Raw genomic sequence first — 16,157 nt, 5'->3', positions numbered from 1 at the left:
TGGCATTCATCTCATATATTTTCAGATTCAGGTTGGAAAAGTGGGATAATTTATTGTTTTCCCTCCAAACACCTCCTTGCCACTATCACTTATTGTGTGATTGCAAAATTTCATTAAAATGCTTATATTCACATTATCATTAATTCAATTTTATTATTTTAAATACAAAATGAAAGCAGAAGTATAAACTAATCTTATTCCCCCCCCCAAAAAAAAATAAATTCTGAATCAGCATTAAGCTGAGTGGAATAACTCAGTTTTATAAGGAAAAGACATTCAGTCCCAGGCCTGTGTCAGGAAATAAACAACACCAGCATAACAGATCTTGAGGAAACCTAGCCCTCACCCTGGAAATTATTATATTATGTGACAGAAATGTGGTGCAAAAGGAAGAGGAGAGACACTAAGTCACAAAACGACAGCCCTAGAGCGACGGTCAGGGGCAAAAACCCATTCCCCAGTACTGTCTTAGACAAAAATTTTCCCCTGAAACTGGTAGATGAGATTTGGACTTATACCCTCCTAAATGCAAGACAGGCATCAGTGTGAGAGAATAGTAGCAGTGTGAGGAGAAAAACCTCAGAGAAGTGACTTTTGGCCTAAGCCATCCTATCAAGAGGTGACTAGGGGGAGAGAGGTGCTGGACTGGGTAGACATGAGTGCAAGGGATGCTGATGTAGCAGATAAAGAAAAGGGACAAGACACATACACCAGGGTGAGGAGACACTAAATATATTGGTTATTTCTGTAAGAGAAAGTATCTTTCACCTTCTTTTTTTGGTAAAATGCTTGTCTGGTAGATATTGTTCTAAAACTAAGTATCCAAATTAAGACAGACTAGAAAGAGTGATTGGCCATCCACTTACAAAATATAACAGGCCTTTGAAAACCCTATGCAAATAGAGCATACTTAGAGAAGACTAATAGGTATGGCAACTGAAGCTGATTTGCCTCCAAATTTGGAAACACAAAGAAAGAGGAAGAGTTGTAAGTAAAAAGTAATAATTGGAATATGGAATGTGAAAAGCATGAATGTAGGAAAACTGAATATCATTAAGAAAGACATGGAAGACATAAATATTGACATTGGTATTGGCAAAATGAAATTAATTGACATGGGGCATTTTGTATCAGGTGATCATATGATCTACTACACAAAAAATGAAAAGGTGAGAAAAAACTGGGTCACTTTCATAGGTAAAAAGGGCATTATTATATCCATCTTGAAATGCAATATTGTGAGTGACAAGATAATATCCATTCACATACAAGGAAGACATGACAATACTAATATCATGCAAATTTATGCACCAACAACCAGAGCCAAAGCAGAGGAAATAGATGTTTTCTATCCACTTTTGCAGTGAGAGATAGATCGAATATTCAACAAAGATGCATTAATAATAATGGGTAGCTGAGATGCAAAAGTTAGGAACCATGAAGAAGGATCAGTAGTTGGAAAACATGGACTTGGGGACAGAATTGAGGCTGGGAATAGAATGATAGAATTCTGCACAAATATTTATTCATTGCAAATACCTTTTATAAGAAACCTTATTACAGGCTATACACAAGAATTTCACCTGACGGTGTGCACAGGAATCAGATGGATTACATCTGTGGATAGAATCTTTGGAGAAGTTCAATATCAGCAGTGAAAACGAGGCCTGACGCTGATTGCAGAACAGACCATCTACTATTCATCTGCAAGTTCAAATAAAAGCTAAAGAAGGTCAAATCATATCCATGGGTATCAAAATTTCATCTTGAGTCTAACCCACCTGAATTTAAAATTCGACTCAGGAACAAGTTTGAGGCCTGAACACTGAGATATAAAGACCAGATAAGCTGTGGGAGGATATCAAGAATATCACCCATGAAGAAAGAAAAATATCATTACAAAGACAGAAAGAATAAAAGACCAAGATGGATATCAGAATAGACTGAATATTGCATTAGAGTGCCTAGAAGCTAAAGCAAAGGGAAGAAATCAAGAAGCTAAGGAGCTGAACAGAAAATGTCAAAGGGCAGCACAGAAAGACAAGGCAAAGTATTATAATAAAATGTGTAAGGAACTGGAGTCAGAAAGTCAAACGGGCTGAACTCATTCTGCATTTCTAAACCTGAAGAAACTAAAGAACGAATTCAAACCTTAATTGCAATCTTCAGGATGGAATTTTAGGTGGAATATTGAATGATCCAAGAAGCATTAAAAAAAGATGGAAGGAGTATACAGAATCACTATACCAGAAAGAATTGGCTGACACAGAAGAATTTCAACATGTGATCAAGAGGTAATGGTGGTGAAGGAGGAAGTTCAGGTTGCTCTAAAGGAATTGGCAAAAAATAAAGCCCCAGGAAATAATGGAGTACCAACTGACATATTTCAACAATCAGATGCTGTCCTGGACATGAATACAGGGTAGAGCCACGAAATTGGAAGGACAATTACCTGGCTAATTGGAAACAATCCGTATTTATTCCCATTCCCAAAAAAACATGACCCAACAGAGTGTGAAAAGTATCGAACAATATCACTAAAATCACACTCAAGCAAAATCTTGCTGAAGAATATTTAAAAAAAACAAAACAAAACTGGAATAGTACATTGACAGAGACCTAACCAGAAAGCTGGGTTTAGAAAAGGTCATGACACTACAGATATTAATGCCAAAGTCAGATAGATCTTGGCAGAATGTCTGCCTATCTGTGTTTCATTAGCTATGGAAATGCATTTGACTGTGTGGATGGCAACAAATTGTGGCTAACCATGAGGAGAATAGGAATCCAGAACACTTGATTGTGCTCATGTGAAACCTCTACTTGTGCCAGGAAGCAGAACTCAAAGCAGGGTAAGGAAACACTGCACGGTTCCAAATCAGGAAAGGAATCCAGAACAAAGGCTGTATAGTGGAGTGGGCTTGCGGGGAGAGATTGTATAACAATGAAAGAATTTTTGTTTTACTTTTCCAAGAGGGTAGTGTACTCGGGTGGGGGAGAGAAATGCACAACAATGCATGAATGGAAATCCAAAGTCTTTGTAAACTTTCATTAAAATTAATAAAAAAATTAAAAAATAAATAAATAAAAATCAGGAAAGGAATGTGTCAGGGATATGACTTCTCTCCATACCTTTTCAAACTGTATGCAGAACAGATCATTTGGGAGGCTGCTCTTTGTGAGGAGGAATTTGGAGTCAGGATTGGAGGAAGACTCATCAACAAACTGACTTATGCAACCTTGTTTTCTGAAACTAAGGAGGACCTGAAGCTCTGGCTGAAGAAGGTCAAGGAAAGTAATGTTCAGCATGAATTGAAACTCAGCATCAAGAAGACAATTCTCACTTTGGGACATGATAGATGGATAAGAAAATGAGGTTTTTAACAATTACAGCTTGTTCAGTTCCACAATCAACAGTCTTGGCACCAGCAGTGAGGAAATCAAAAGACAAATTGCACTGGAAAAAAAAAATCTGCTGTCAGGGACCTCTCCAGAGTACTGAGAAGCAACGGTATATCTGTATAGAGAATACAGTGTGCCTAATCCAAGCCATGGTTTTGCAATTTCTTGCTATGTATCAGAGAGGTGGACTTTAAATAAGGACAACAGAAGAATTGATGTCTTTGACTTGTGCTTGAGAAGAGTCTTGAACATACTATGGACCACAAAGAAAACAAATAGATCTGTCTTTGAGAGGATGAAACCGAGTTTCTCCTTGGAGACTAGGATTTTGAAACTCCATATCACATACTTTGGACACGTGGCCAGGAGTGACTAGTCCTTGGAGAAGGAACATTATATGTGCAAGGGTAGAGGGACTGTACAGGAGAGGAAGATCTTGGATGAGATGGATTGATACAGTAACTGGAACAATGAGAGTGGGTGTGTCGGAGTCAGTGAGCCTAGGTCAGGAAATGGCAGACTTCAGAACTGTTGTACAGAGGGTAGCTGTAAATCACCGGCAACTTAATAGCACATAACAACAACAAGAAGACAGCACTGAAAAACAATGAATAAAGAAAATATTTCATAAAGTGGTTGACTCTGCAGAACATCATGTTGAATGGAATATATCAATCACACAGGGCAAATACTGCATGACACCACTGTTATAAAACAGGTCTGACTCATGGGTTTGGGAGCACATTAGGATAAGGGTGGAAAGATCATGAACATTGCACTGGAACAGATTAAGGAAAAACCTGTTTAAGAGGAATATACCATTATGCATACAACAACAGCCTAGAATAAGAGGTACATTGCAAAAGGGACTGGAGGGGGGGTAGGTGGGAAGGAGGGTAATTTAACAAGAATATTTTTTTAGAAAAAGGCACAGGATAGGGGGAAGGGAGACATGGTAAAATGTGCAACAATGAATGAATGAATGATGAAAACCTAACTTTTATGTAAACTTTCATAAAATCACTATTAAAATAAAAATTTTATTCAAAAAAAAGACTATTAGTGTAAAAATAGAAGAATAACTAGTAAGATGTGTATAAATGTCCAAAAGGAGAAGAGGGAAAGGGGAAGGAGGCAGGAAAAGGGGAAGGTGGAAATCATTAAGGTGGCAGAATTTAGTTCAAAGATCGGGAGTGCTGGTGAAAGAATAGAAACTATTCAATGGAGTCTCAGATAGATGAGGTAATAATAAGCATAGGTAAATAGTAATTAATTATATAAAACACAATGTATATGATCAATTATATGAAATACATGTAAATGAAAGATTATATAAAACAGTGTACATGACTGGAACACAACGTAAATAAATTATTGTTTGAAAACCAATAAAACCTAGATTAATTTTTTTAATTGAATCATCTATCATTTCTGAGATGGCATCAGGTTAAAAGAACTTGAAGGGAACCTCTAAATTGTTATCTAATACAGATACTGAACACATTTTACCTTCTGAATGAATAGAGTAGATTTTCTTATATTGAGGCAATTTGTAGAGTCTCTATTTGCTTTTTGGATATTTATACTTCTTTTTAAAGATATTTAATTCATTTCTTGAAATGGAGGAAATGAATAGGTATACTCAGAGTCAGTTAATACTTAATTAAAAGAAAAGTAGCCATCTAAAGTCATTGATTTAAGCTGTTATTTGTATTTAAATCACCTTTGAAACAGTTTTAGTGCAATTGCATATTTTTCCATATGCAAAACAAATTTGAATAAATAAAAATTATTTGACCTCCTTTTTTTAAATGAAAGGTGATTATTTATAATTCACATTAGTTTTTAAAGAATGATTCATGAGCATTAATTATCATTGATTGTTACAATTAACTTTTTGCCATGTTAAAGCAAATCCTTATAACACATATCCACTCATCTCTCTCTAATTTGTATTTCTTCCTTCATTTTTCTTCCCCTTGAAGTCCCATTCAATCCATACTAGAGTATATATTCTATTCCAGATTGTTTATTTTAATACACATAATATCTAATTATCTATTCATTTTAAATCTAATTTCTTTTCATCTATTCTAGTACAGAAATTGTCTATCCATTCTTTTCCTACACTCCTGCCTCCCTTTTTCCAACAAACCATCCTATTTTTTACAGCTGTGGTTTATATAATATTTACCCTTTTGTGACTGAGATACAACCTTCATTATTAAATCTGCTAAGATTGTGTTCATGTGAAACCTATATTTAAAACAGAAAGAAGTCCTGAGAACACAGCAAAGAAACAATGTTTTGAAATAAAAAGAGTGAGTCAGGGATGTATCTATTCTCCATATCTTTTCAATCTGTATGTGGAAAAGATCATTTGGGAGCCTGGACTTTTGTGAGGATGAATGCGGCATCAGGATCAGGGGAACACTCATCAACAACGTGCATTGTTCAGATGACATAACCTTGGTCAATGACATTGAAGAGAACTGTTTGCTGCAGAAGGTCAAGGACACCAGTGTTCAATATTAATTGAAGCTCAACATCAAGTATTACAGAGGTAACTCGTGGTTGCTGTGATGCTGAAGACTGTGACAGTGATGTGTTAATCGTGGTGGACAGTGTTGGCTGGAGCTTCCCAACTAAATCAAGCCTGGAAGCAGGAGCGGCATCCACTTCCGAAATGGCTTGCCTCCGGAAACTCTATGTATGAACAGTGCTCAGGCTGTTCGTTCATAGGGTCGCTATGAGTCGTCTACGACTCGACGGCATTAAACAACAACAAACAACAACAACATCAAGAAAACAAAGATTCTCATCACTGAGTCAATTGGCAGCGCCATGATAGATGGAAAAGAGATTGAGATTGTTTACAATTTCAGCTTTCTCAGTTCCACAATCAATACCCTTGGAACCAGCAGTCAATAAATCAAAAGACAAATTGCATTAGAAAACTATGCTATCAGAGACCTCTCCATAGTGCTGACTCGCAACAATGTCAGTCTACAATCTAAAGTGTACCTAATTCAGAACATAGTCTTTGCAATTACTTATTATACATCAGAGAGTGGGACAAAGACGAGGACTGACAGAAAAAAAATTGATGTCTTTGAATTGTGGTGCTGGAGAAGATTATTAAACAATATCATGGACCTCCAAGAGAACAAACAAGTCTGTTCTGTAGAGAGTGAAAAAATTTTTTCTTTGGAGGCAAAGATTTTGAAGCTCCATCTGACATACTTTTTGAGCATGCTGTCAAGAGACCAGTCCCTGCGGAAGGACAATATGTTTGGAAGGGTGGAGTGTCAGCAAAGGCAGACATGAAGATTACTTACTCATTTAAAAACAAAAAAAAGAGGAAAAAAATAGTAAAATATAAAAACAAATTAATGTTTTATAGACCCTGGGAAAAAGAATTGTCAGCAAAGTACAAAAATTTAAAGCATTCCTTTCTTTAATTTTGTAATTCTTTACTGTGGAATAGCTCAGAATATCAGTTCTGTTTTAGGTAACAGAATTGATAACTGAGCAAGGAAACGTAATTTGGATTATAAAATTCTTGCTTTAATAAAAATTCCTTAAACCGTGGGGAAAAAAAAAGACTCTGGATAAGATGGCTTGACATAGTCACTGGGGTAATGGGAGTAGGTCAGAGACAGCGACATTGGCTCAAGATAGGGCAGGATTTAGAGCTATTGTGCATAGTATTGTGTATTTAGAGTACTGTGCATACTACGAGTCTTGGTCGACTTAACTGGCACATAACAACAATAGCAACAATATCTTCTAGACTCATCCATATTGTGTAATGTTTAACCAGTTCATTGTTCTTCTTCTTCTTTCTTTTATTTACTTTTCCCCCCAATAAATCACATAGGCAGAAACTATCCATTTTATTCTGCTGGAATTGCTAGTGGATTCAAATAGAGTGTGTTTGAGATTGCAGTGCAGCTTCTTACCATCAGGCTACCTGCAGTTTGTTGTTTTTCAATGTTATGTAAATCACCATTGTGTGATTGTGCCACAGTTTCTCTATATATTTGTTAATTAATGGATACTTGAGCTTCTTTTATCTCTTTAGTATTGTAACTAATGCTGCAATAAACATTTGTATGTAAACATCTGTTTGTGTCATTGCTCTAATTTTTTCATGATATATCACCAATAGTTGGATAGCACGATCAAATGAAATTTCTATTTTCAAATTTTAAGGAATTGTCAGACTGTTTTCCATAGTAGTTTATTTGAACCATAGATGAATAGCATTTGGATTAGAAGCACAATTTGCTAAAGATTACATCTTAAGCCTTTTCATTCTCTCGGCACCACCATGGCAGTTGACAAGAACAAGCACCTTACAAAAAATGGCAAAAAATGAGCCAAGAAGAAAGTGGTCGATTCATTTTCTAAGAAAGATTGGTATGATGTAAAGGTGCTAGCAATGTTCAATATAAGAAATATTGGGAAGACATTAGTCACAAGGACTCAAGGAACCAAAATTGCATCTGATGGACTCAAGGGTCATGTTTTTGAAGTGAGCCTTGCTGAATTGCAAAATGATAAAGTTGCATTTAGAAAATTCAAGCTGAGTACTGAGGATGTTTAAGGCAAAAACTGCCTCACCAACTTCCAATGCATGGATCTTACCCGAGACAAAATGTGCTCCATGGTAAAAAAATGGAAGACCATGATTGAAGCACATGTCAATGTCAAAATTACCAATGGTTATTTACTTCATCTATTTTGTGTTGGTTTTACAAAAAGTGTAACAATCAGATTCAGAAGACATCTTATTCTCAGCACCAACAGGTCCACCAAATCCAGAAGAAAATGATGGAAATCATGACCCGAGAGATGCAGACAAATGACTTGAAAGAGGTGGTCAATAAATTGATTCCAGACACCATTGGGAAGGGCATAGAAAATGCTTGCCAGTCTATTTATCCTCTCCATGATGTGTTTGTTAGGAAAGTAAAAATGCTCAAGAAGCCCAAGCTTGAACTAGGCAAACTCATGGAACTTCACGGTGAAGGTGGTAGCTCTGGAAAAGCTACTGGAAATGAGACAAGTGCTAAAGTTGATTGAGCTGATGGCTATGAGCCACCAGTTCAAGAATCTGTTAAAAATTCAGACTGTTAATAATTACAAATAAAAAAATATTTGTGAAAATAAAATATTACATCTTAAGTCATAAATCCTTTTCCTAAGGAAGAACGAAACACATATACACAGACACCATATGTGTGCACAAAAAAGTATGTGTGTACCATTGTTTAAATTGCTGAAACAGAAATATGTGTAACATTTTAAGGAACCAAAGAAAATTAATTTATAATAATGCATAATTGCAAAAGATTTGACATCTTCAAAAGAGAAATTATTTGAAGTACAATCTTAATAGAGGAATTTTTCCAAGCAGGAAAGGAAAGTGTTTTCAACTCAGTCAGTTCAGCATATGCAAAGATGTAGAGGAAAGGCAGTTGATAGCACACAAAATGGGCAAAAATATTGTATGTTCACTGAAACAGCTTAAAGGGTGAGAGAAGAACCTGAAAATTAAAATATTCAAAGCTGGAATGATTTAATATACCCTGCTAAAGCTATGAGTGTTGACATGTGGTTGGATAAAAGTTACTGTAAAATTTTAAATAGGGAAATAGCCATTGTTGATACTTAATTTTAGAAGAATTGTGACTTTCAAAAACAATGGTGGAGTGCAAATGGACAAAATAAAAAAATAGGAAGGACATTTAGCAAACCATTTGTTCGTTTCACAGGTAAGTTTTTACTATTGTTTGGTGCTGTTGAATCCAGTATGACTCATATTGACCTTATGAACAAGAGAGCTGAACCTTGTCCTATTCTGTGCCATTCTCTGTAAAAGGAGCTGATTCACTGTGGGGCTGTTCAAGTCTGACTTCAGTCCAATTCATGAAGGAGAGCTGTCCCCATCAATAATATCCATAGTACTCATCAACAATCTGCATTATACAGATGGCACAACCCTGCTTGTTGAAACTGAGGAGGACCTGAAGTGCTTGATGTGGAAGGTCAAGGACTGTAGCCTTCAACGTGGATTGAAGCTCAAAATCAAGAAAACAAATATTCTTACCACTGGGCTGATTGGCAGCATCATGATAGATGGTGAAAAGATTGAGATCGTTGACAGCTTCAGTTTGCTTGGTTCTACAATCAACACTCTTGATACCAGCAACCAGGAAATGAAAAGACAAATTGCATTGGGTAAGTCTGCTGTCAGAGACCTCTCCAAAGTACTGGAGAGCAATGATGTCAGTCTGGAGACTAAGGTGCACCTGATCCAGGCCATGGTCTTTGCGTTTACTTGCTAGGCATCAGAAAGCTGGACAATGAGTAGGGATGATAAGAGAGTTGATGTCTTTGAGCTGTGGAGTGGGAGAAGAGTATTGAATATACCATACACTGGTAGAAGAACAAACAAGTTCATGCTGGAGATGATGAAGCCAGCCTGCTCCTTGGAGGCAAGGATTCTGAAGCGCCGTCGGACGTACTTCAGACATGTTGCAAGGCAGGATCACAGGAGAAGACCCTCGATGAGAAGCATTGATTCCTTCACTGAAGTAATGGGGATAGGTGTGTTGGAGACAATAAGATTGGCAAGGGATATAGCAGGGTTTCGGGCTGTGGTACATGGGTTCTGTGAGTTACAGATGACTTAATAGCACACAAAACCAATCAAACAAATAACTGCTCGGTCATACAAGCTACTGTCAATGCTCGTGACCTCTTTTTACCAATCATTCATGTCTATTATTCATTGTTTACTCACATTGTGGAGTTTATTAGGGAATAAAGTAAAGAGTGGGAAAGGCATAGAATATCACCTTATGCAAGTCCAGCAGTCACAAGCCAGATTCACAGCAAAACACAATTCTTCAGTTAGTAAAAGCTCATTCAGTTCAGTAGCACAAATACAAGAAACCTCTGGTTTTCTCAATAATCTAGCAAGATTTGCCTCGTAGAAGTTGTTAGTCAGCCTCTTCAATCATTCAGCAAGCAAAACCATTGATTATGACCAATGCAAATATGAGTAGCCTCAGATTACACCTTGCCACATTCTATCAACCACATTTGAGCATGTTGCTAGGAGAAGCTATTCCTTGGAAAAGGATATCAAACTTGAAAAGATGGATAGTCAACAAAAGAGGGGACAACCCTCAATAATATGGATTGACACAGCTACTATAGCAATGGTCTGAAGTGGGTCTGAGATGAAGACTGTGGTGTTAGTTTAAAAGTTGGCTTTTCCAGTAATTATGTTAGCCCCTGATGCTCTCCAACTACCTTAACTGTGGCCATATTTTACAAATCATCAACATCTGTAGGACTAATAGAAGAAAGGTAATGTTTTCCACACTAGAGCAAGACCCTTGGTGATGATGGTGCTATGGAATTGGGACCAACTCATAGCTGACCCTTCAGTGGGTTTTCAGAGGCAATAAATCACATAGAAGTAGCTGGCCTATCCTTCTTCCACGGAGTAGTTGGTGGATTTGAATAGCATGCCTTTGGGCTTATACTGCATCTTCTTACCACTATGCCATAGGAGCCCCACTGGGACACCAGACTATTTAACATGTGAATAGTACCAGAAACCTAGAGATAGCACACATTTTAATTATTATAAGAGAGTCGGAAAATGATAATTAAAATTTCTCAAAAAGTTTAAGAAGACAATCAAGAGAAAAATGATGAAAAAAGGTCCAAGAAAGATTTTTTCTCCATAGAAAGTATCCATCACTCTTAAAGCTCACAGAAAAATAATTTATTTTAAACAAAGACATAAACTTTTGTTGACATTCTTGATTAAGACATTATTGATGTCTTTTTCTCAAGAATAATTTGAATGAATCAATGGGATAAAAAAAGTGTTTTGTAAATAATATATAAGTAATAGAACATTTTGAAATCATTGATTTCTCTATTTATTTTTGCTTCACTATCTTTGAAACAAAAGTTTAAATTTAAACATAAAAATATCTAATACTAGGTTTCAAGTTAAGATTGAGATATTTAAACAAAATACCTAGATGCAAATTTTATATTCTGGACACATTTTTGGCATATTCTATGTAATTCTGGGGATGTAAATGAGATTAACCACTTCTCATGTTTGTTATGATAAAGTCAGACCATTAAAATTTACATTTCTGTTCTGGTTTTCCAGACAAGCCATTACTGGACATATGCTGAAATATATGTACAATTTAAACTACAAAAACACTTATCTTCCCTGAATGTGGAGGGAAAAATCATAAAAGATTTTATTAGAGTAGAAATTCCAACTGCATATAATTCCTTATTGAAAAGTATAGGTATATAAGAACACAAAGATTCCATTTTTAAGTTTAATGTATTAGTTTAATACATAAATAATTATTTCTTATGTGAAGAAGTAATCATTAAAACAGACACATGTAATATTCAACGATTTAAAATGAGGGAAGTTTTGTGTGAGGACTGTATACTTTTCCCATCCTTATTTAATCTATATACTGAGCAAAATATAACTAAATGGGCTACAGTAAAGAAGAACATGACTCAGTATGACAACCTTGTGGAGGAAAGCAAAGAGAACTTACTAAAGGAGATAAAAGACTATGTCCTTTAATGTTTTCAACTCTGCATAAGAAAATAAAAACCCTTACAATTAGACTGATATATCCTACTTCAGTATTTTCAACAGGTAAAATAAAAATTTGAAGAATTGAAGGATTTTCCCAGCAAAAACCAAGAGAAACTTAAACAGACCCAATGAGGTATTAGAAAAACAAGGAGTAGTAATTAATATTAGGACGAACATTTCAGAAGCTATCAACATGTTAGGTGGACAGGTGAGAATTGAAGAGATGGAGCACAGAATCAGCAAAACAGAAAATAGAGATCTTCTAGAGTGAAAAACAGAAGGAAAATGAAGAATGCCTAAGAATAATGTGGAATACCATCAGGAGAAATAACATGCATATAATTGAAATTCCAGAAAAGGAAGAAGCAAAAAAGGCACTGAATAAAATTGTGTAGTGTTACTAGAAGAAAACTTTCAGGTGTTATGATGAAGAATGAGAGAATATTAATCCAAGAAGCCAAGTGAACCTCATGTAGAATAGTTCCCAAAGAAAGAACACCAAGGCAAGTTATACATAATCAATTTTCCAGAATCAAAGACAAGGAGAGAATTCTCAAAGCATCTAGAGATAAACAAAGAATAATGCATAAAGGATAGCATATAATATTAAATGTTAATTTCTCATCAGAAACCATGAGAGCAAGAAGACAGTGGAATAACATATCAAACACTCAAAAAAGATTACTATCAACCAAGAATACGGTACCAGTAAAATTGTCTGTCAAATATGATAGAGAGATCAAGACTTTCTCAGAAAAGCAGATATTAAGAGAGCTTGTGAAAATAAGGTCAATGTTAACAAAAAATACTTATGGAAGTCATTCCAACAGAGATGCCACATAAAAGTGGATGAATCAAAGTAAAGAGCAACAATACAGACAAGATCTCAACAAAATGATGCCTCTCAACAAAATCTTGTCTATCGATAATGACACTGAAAGTGAATAGCTTAAATGCAATGAAGTAAAAAAGAATAGCAGACTGGATAAAAAACAAAACTCATCAATATGCTAAGATACTAAGATATACTATACTAAGATACACCTGAAAAGTGAAGAAAAAGGAAAGATAGGACAAGAAAGAAACTCAACAAAGAAGCTAAAGAATCTATACAATCAACCAACTTGATCTCATAGATGTATGCAGGCTAATGTACCCCCTAAAACTCGACATACATTCTTTTCCTGCACACATAGAACATTTTCTAGACCAGACCACAATTTAGGTCACAAAGTAAGCCTCAATACAAGAAAACATGTCAAATTATACAAAGTATTTTCTGAGACCATAATGCTACAAAATTAGATATCTACAATGATAGCTACAACAAAAGGATTAAGGGGAAAAGAATTATACACCAGGAACTAAACAATATCCTTTTTGAACATGAGTGGGTTATGGAAGAAATAAAGCATTAAATGAAAAAGAAAACACAACTTACTCAAACCTCTGGGACATAGCCAAAGCAACACTTAGAGATAATTTATAGTAATAAGCAAATGTATCAAAATGGAAAAAAGAATTGAAATTTATTAAGGAAATCTGATAACTTCTAAAATAAAGGAAATTCTACAAAATAGAGTAGTAATAAATAGAATAGAAAACAGGAAAACAATTGAAACTGTTAACACGACCAGGACTTGGTTCTTCCAAAAGGCCCATGAAGTCTACAAACTATTAGCAATGCTAACAACGGAGGGGGGGGGCAGGGGGAGGAAAGTAAAGACAAAAATAATCTGAATTAATGATGAAAGGAACTATGTCATAAAAGAACCAACTGAAATAAAAGGTTAATAGTGCAATTTTTATGAAAAATTATTCTAAAAATATGACAACTGAGAGGAAATGGACAAATAGCCCACTTAAAGTGACACAGGTTGAAGTAGAACATCTGAACAGTTATATCACCAAAGAAGAAATTTAACCAGCCATTTAAAAAGAAACCACAAAAACAAAAAAACAAGTGAACAAAAACTTTTAACAAAATCAAGTGCCACGGATCAAATAGTTTCACTGGAAAATTTTACCAAACATTCAGGAAAGAGCTGTCACCAGTTCTTCATAAAGTATTTCAGAAAATGGCAGGGGGAGGAGAAAGGGAGAAAAATAAATACTCCCATATTATTCCATGAAGTAAACATATCCTTGATATAAAAGTCAACTAAAGAAAGACACCACCAAAATAGACAACTATAGACCAATATAGCTCATGAACATGATACAAAAGTCCTCAACAAAATCCTAGGCAGAAGAATAAGCAATTAAATAATAATTCAGCATAACTAAGTTGGATTCAAAATATTTATGTGTTCAACATAAGTAATAAAAATGTAATTCATCACATTAACTATCAGTTGATGCAGGAAAAGCCTTTGACAAAATCCAACACCCTTTCCTTATTAAAACACTCAAATAGGAATAGAAGGGTATTTCTTCAATATAATGAAAAAAATATATGAAAAATGAGTGTCAGCATCATTTTTAATGGAGAAAGAATAAAGACATTCTCACTGAGAACAGAAAGAAACTAGACAAGAATGCCCACTATAACCACTCTTACACAATACTGAAAATTACATCTTTGCAAGAGCAAGAAGGCAAGAGAAAACAATTGGAGGCATCCAAATTTTCAAAGAGAAGATAAAACGCGCATATATGCAGATGATATAAGACGATACTTAGAAAACCCCACAGTCAGCAAGAAAACTCGTATAAATACTAGACCAATTCAGCAAAGTAGCAGGACAAGGTCCACATAGGCAAATCAGTGGAGTTTCCTTACAGTAATGAAGAGAACATAAAAAAGAAAATAAACAATCTAATTATAAAAGCAATCAAAGATGAATACTTATAAATAAATCTAACTAAATACACCAAAAAAGACAAAGAAATACTGCAAGAAGCAAAAAGAGACCTAGACTCAATATAGAACAATATACCACGCTGACAGATGGCAAGATCCAATACTGTAAAAATAACAATTCTACCAAAATCAATCTGTAAATCCAATGAAAACACAATACAGATATTAATTATATCCTTCAAGGAGAAAAAAAAGGTAGTTTCAAATTGTATCTGGAATGGAAAAAGACCCTAAATAAACAAAGCACTACTGAAAAAAAGAAACAAGGTAGAAGGCATCACACTCCCTAATCTGAAATCCTATTATACAAGCTATGATGGTCAAAACAGCATGGTATTGGTACAGTAACAGACACATACATCAATAGAATAAAACTGAGAACCCCGAATCAACTCATCTACATATATTAAACTGATTTTTGACAGAGACAAAATTAGTTAAGTGGAGAAACGACTACCTCTTACAAATGCTGCTGGCAAAATTGGAGCTGCAGATGCAAAAAACTCTGAAGACCCACACATTACATCATATAAAAAAACCAACTCTAGGTGGAAGTGTTCAAAACCAAAGATGATACAGTTTATCAGAGGAAAACATTAGGAATAACTCTAGAAGCCCTAATCTATAGCATGAACAGAACTCTGAGCATACTGAAAAGCTTACAATAAGAAAAGGACATAATAGATGAATGGGATCTTCTAAAATTCAAATTCCTATGCACATCAAAAAAACTTTTCCTGTAGAGTAAAAAGAAAATTAACAGACTGGGAAAAACTATTTGGCAATGACATAATTGATAAGGGTCTCATATCTGAAATGTAGAGAGTTCTCCAACACCCCAGGAAGAAAATAGTAAACAATAATTAGCTATCTTACCCTAGCAACAATAATGAAAAATGAAAATGACATAGGATAGAGGAGAGGGAGATACGGGAGAGGATTTATATTTGTTACTCATAAAGAAAACAAGAATTTTTTTTTAAAAAAAGAATAAAGAATGAAAAAAACAAGAGGAAAAAAGAATAAGAAAGCAGAAAAATATTTAATGAAGAATATCCATAATATGCTTTCCAGGGTTCTTTTACTGGAGAATTGTACAGAAATTTTTGAAAATTAATTGCATTTAAAGTAAACTTGGTGGGGTTTTTTAAGTTAATACAAACTGCTTGATTTTACATGTTTATATTTGGCTTTGATAATTGAAAATGAAAACAAGTTATATAT

General features: G+C 34.9%; 1 pseudogene; it reads left to right on the top strand.

Annotated features, from left to right (window-relative positions):
- Window positions 1–655: 655 nt before the first annotated feature.
- LOC102858134 lies at window positions 656–8,544 on the top strand (annotated as a pseudogene).
- Window positions 8,545–16,157: the final 7,613 nt, after the last annotated feature.

Source organism: Elephantulus edwardii, unplaced genomic scaffold, assembly GCF_000299155.1.
Source record: "Elephantulus edwardii isolate Elephantulus edwardi_28Jun2011 unplaced genomic scaffold, EleEdw1.0 scaffold00012, whole genome shotgun sequence".
In the NCBI taxonomy this organism is placed as follows: Eukaryota; Metazoa; Chordata; class Mammalia; order Macroscelidea; family Macroscelididae; genus Elephantulus; species Elephantulus edwardii.
Note: the sequence above shows the minus strand (reverse complement) of the source record. Positions and strands in the feature narration are given on the sequence as shown.